Source organism: Seriola aureovittata, chromosome 4 (assembly GCF_021018895.1).
Source record: "Seriola aureovittata isolate HTS-2021-v1 ecotype China chromosome 4, ASM2101889v1, whole genome shotgun sequence".
Classification (NCBI taxonomy): domain Eukaryota; kingdom Metazoa; phylum Chordata; class Actinopteri; order Carangiformes; family Carangidae; genus Seriola; species Seriola aureovittata.
Genome location: NC_079367.1, coordinates 401,120 through 405,158, shown reverse-complemented (window position 1 = coordinate 405,158; position 4,039 = coordinate 401,120). Strand labels below are relative to the sequence as shown.

The following is a 4,039-nucleotide window of genomic DNA, read 5'->3' as shown; positions in this document are numbered from 1 at the left end:
ACTGCTCCATGTCCATTTTTATAGTCCGACAGTCAATACAATTGTTACAAAATTACCACACAAAGTTTTGATCATCCCCTTCAGCAACCAATGCATTGGACTTACGCCTTATTTTTTGTGTGCACACAACTAAATGGCCATCTAAACTTGCGGTAGCGCTACCTTACCTCCGTCAGATGAAACAGCTGTTGTGTGTCTCCGGCGGCGGGAAAACTCCGCAACGTCCGAACCGAATCCTCCAGTCAGCAGCCTGTTGAGATGAGATGTTCTCCGGTGTCCTGGTCAGCCGATGAGCAGATGGACCTCAGCAGATGAGAAGATGCACCGCATCTCCTCTCCGGCGTCCCAATCAGCTGATCAGCCGCAGCTGGCTGCGCGCTCCAATCACGCGATCCGTCTGCTCTCCCGCGTTGCCGCAAATCATGGCAAACTTCTTCTCGATTAACTAAAAAAACGGACAGATTTTTGACTGAAAGTATAGTGGCAAGCCCACGCTTTAGGCCACTGAGGTGCTCCACCACGGATTAGTTAATTGACGCACATTTTCACCTTCCGATTAAATGAAATATTGTCCATTCAGTACTTGCCGGTTGTAAATTGTCCATTTATTCCATGTAGTATTTCTTTTCCATTCAAACATTAATAGTCCAACAACAGTTCACAAATTCACAACTCAACTGCAGCTCCTCTGCCTTGAGTTTCATGTCACCAGGTGAATACAGAGTAGGTTCGGTGAGTGTGTGTGTGTGTGAATGCGGGTGTGGTCAAAAATCTGTTTCCCTTTCCGGGTGGCACCTGAACCTACACAGGTTAGTTCCTACTTATAGTAGATGTCTTAATTGGCTCCTACACAGTGGATTTGGATGAGAAGGAGTAATGGTAGCTGGGGGCCCAGCAGGGGGAGCACTTAGGATAGATAGACTCTTAGGAGAAGCAAGGAAGAAATCCAGGAAGAGGAAGTGTTTTTAAGTGGGGGTGTGGCCTGTGTGAGCCTCTTTGAGACCATGCGGTTAGTCCAGGTGAGGTGGCCTGTATTGTTTGCTTGTATCGAATTGGTTTGTGGTGTGTCTTTGGCTGTTTAGGTGAGTTTGTTTGTTTTAGGTGAGTTGCATGGTGTGGTGTTAGAGTATGAGGGGTGTAGAGCACAGCCTAATCCGGCGGGGGAGAGCCAGCCTAAAAAGGCCCCTCTCCCTGACTCTACATCCCTCATTGTCTTGGAGAGTGGGGGGGTGGGGGGGGGCAAGAGTACAGCCTAATCCGGCGGGGGAGAGTTTAGCTCAAAAAGGCTTCTCTCCTTGACTCTGCCTCCTTCAAAATGGCCGCCACTTTCTCCAACTGTGCAGGGGAGTTTGTTTGCTGAATCTGCTAGTGTGTTTTGTCAGAGTTGATGATGGTGTTGTTTGTGGTAGCATAGGCAAGATAAAGAAAATGGTGGTGTGAGGAGCAGTGATGGCTGGCATTAGGGGAGTGACTCTGGGACGCCAGTGATCACTGTCTAGCCTCCTGGAGGTGTTGTGGGACCAACTAGACGAAACACTGGTGAAAGGAGGTTCCCACCTGATGACCCCAAAGACATGTTAGTTATCACTGCTCATTAGTCTGTACAGCTAAATTAATAGTTATCATAGGACATGTTAAGCTTAGGAAGCTATTCACTGGGTCCATTTTCTGTAGCACAAGCTTTGTGTTTATCTTAAATAGCGCAGGAGCCTTTCCTTTTCAGCGTTTGCTTGTTGCTTTGGCTCTCAACATGTCAACTTTGTAACATTTTAATACAAAAGTGTCTTTACATTGTGATCTGTGCTGTCCCGTCCCCAAAAGTGCAGCCAGGTGCAGAGTAACAGGTTGTTGAAGCAGGAGCAGCAGCGTCCTCTGCTGATTGCAAAGAGATGCCAAAAAGCTTACAGCACCTGGTATTCCCAGGCGGTCTCCCATCCAAGTACTAACCAGGCCCGACCCTGCTTGGCTTCCGAGATCGGACGAGATCGGGCGTGTTCAGAGTGGTATGGCCGTAAGCGAGAGGGAGGGCGACAAATACCCTCTTTAAACATGACGATCATGTCCTTCATGCACGAAGCTACGTGTTTATGTCTAGCGCAGGAGCCTTTCCTTTTCAGTGTTTGCTTGTTGCTTTGGCTCTCAACATGTCAACTTTGTAACATTTTAATACAAAAGTGTCTTTACATTGTGATCTGTGCTGTCCCGTCCCCAAAAGTGCAGCCAGGTGCAGAGTAACAGGTTGTTGAAGCAGGAGCAGCAGCGTCCTCTGCTGATTGCAAAGAGATGCCAAAAAGCTTACAGCACCTGGTATTCCCAGGCGGTCTCCCATCCAAGTACTAACCAGGCCCGACCCTGCTTGGCTTCCGAGATCGGACGAGATCGGGCGTGTTCAGAGTGGTATGGCCGTAAGCGAGAGGGAGCGCGACAAATACCCTCTTTAAACATGACGATCATGTCCTTCATGCACGAAGCTACGTGTTTATGTCTAGCGCAGGAGCCTTTCCTTTTCAGCGTTTGCTTGTTGCTTTGGCTCTCAACATGTCAACTTTGTAACATTTTAATACAAAAGTGTCTTTACATTGTGATCTGTGCTGTCCCGTCCCCAAAAGTGCAGCCAGGTGCAGAGTAACAGGTTGTTGAAGCAGGAGCAGCAGCGTCCTCTGCTGATTGCAAAGAGATGCCAAAAAGCTTACAGCACCTGGTATTCCAGGCGGTCTCCCATCCAAGTACTAACCAGGCCCGACCCTGCTTGGCTTCCGAGATCGGACGAGATCGGGCGTGTTCAGAGTGGTATGGCCGTAAGCGAGAGGGAGCGCGACAAATACCCTCTTTAAACATGACGATCATGTCCTTCATGCACGAAGCTACGTGTTTATGTCTAGCGCAGGAGCCTTTCCTTTTCAGCGTTTGCTTGTTGCTTTGGCTCTCAACATGTCAACTTTGTAACATTTTAATACAAAAGTGTCTTTACATTGTGATCTGTGCTGTCCCGTCCCCAAAAGTGCAGCCAGGTGCAGAGTAACAGGTTGTTGAAGCAGGAGCAGCAGCGTCCTCTGCTGATTGCAAAGAGATGCCAAAAAGCTTACAGCACCTGGTATTCCCAGGCGGTCTCCCATCCAAGTACTAACAGGCCCGACCCTGCTTGGCTTCGAGATCGGACGAGATCGGGCGTGTTCAGAGTGGTATGGCCGTAAGCGAGAGGGAGGGCGACAAATACCCTCTTTAAACATGACGATCATGTCCTTCATGCACGAAGCTACGTGTTTATGTCTAGCGCAGGAGCCTTTCCTCGAGATGTGGTGGATAACTGACTTTCTTATGACTCTTATGACTCTTATGACTTTTCTTTTCTTAGTCTCTTCAATCTCTTCCTTTGAGCGACTGTCCGTCTCCTTCTCCATGGTGTCCTCTTCTTCTTCTTCGTCTTCTTCCTCTTCATCTGAAATTTCTTCATCCTTCTTACTGTACATTTTGCCAAATCCACTCTTCAACGCAAACTTTCTCATAGAACCCTCAGTTGTAGTAGAACTCTCTGTGTTCTAGTAGAATGTTCATCTGTTGCCTTTGAATGTTTTATTCAAATTATATACTATATGAATATGTGCATTTATTTATATTTTATCTATTTTTCTCACTCTGTTTTATATACACATGATGTACAAATAACATACCGTAAATATATCATTACTATAAAGGTGTATTGATCTTGGTGTTTGTTGTATTTTGATGCTTTGGCTGCATTGCTTTTCTACAACTTTCATGTCAATAATTCGAATAGAAGTGTAAGTGTTAAGAGTAGAAGTACTCAATACAGAAAAGAGGTCAATGTGAGTGTTAAATTATTGCATGTTATCCACATATCAGGGTTAGGGTTAGGATTAGGGTTAGAGTGTTTGAATTACTTTCCAGCCCAATAAGCCTTTGCAAACCCTGCAAGGCGCCTGCAATAATATGAGTACGATACTTGATGGCACAGAGGATGTTATACTTAATGATGTTTGATTTTGCGTATTTTAACTTACATTACTTAAATGTTAAT

At 46.1% G+C, this 4,039-nt stretch overlaps 3 non-coding genes and 1 pseudogene across 3 annotated transcripts; all 4 read right to left on the bottom strand.

The window, feature by feature from the left end:
• Positions 1-1,898: 1,898 nt before the first annotated feature.
• On the bottom strand, positions 1,899-2,017 carry LOC130168496 (5S ribosomal RNA). The gene has a single exon (XR_008827517.1). It is a non-coding gene; the product is annotated as a 5S ribosomal RNA (ribosomal RNA).
• Positions 2,018-2,292: 275 nt separating this feature from the next.
• LOC130168495 (5S ribosomal RNA) lies at positions 2,293-2,411 on the bottom strand. The gene has a single exon (XR_008827516.1). It is a non-coding gene; the product is annotated as a 5S ribosomal RNA (ribosomal RNA).
• Positions 2,412-2,686: 275 nt separating this feature from the next.
• LOC130168603 (5S ribosomal RNA) lies at positions 2,687-2,804 on the bottom strand. The gene has a single exon (XR_008827620.1). It is a non-coding gene; the product is annotated as a 5S ribosomal RNA (ribosomal RNA).
• A 275-nt stretch (positions 2,805-3,079) lies between these two features.
• On the bottom strand, positions 3,080-3,196 carry LOC130168684 (5S ribosomal RNA; annotated as a pseudogene).
• Positions 3,197-4,039: the final 843 nt, after the last annotated feature.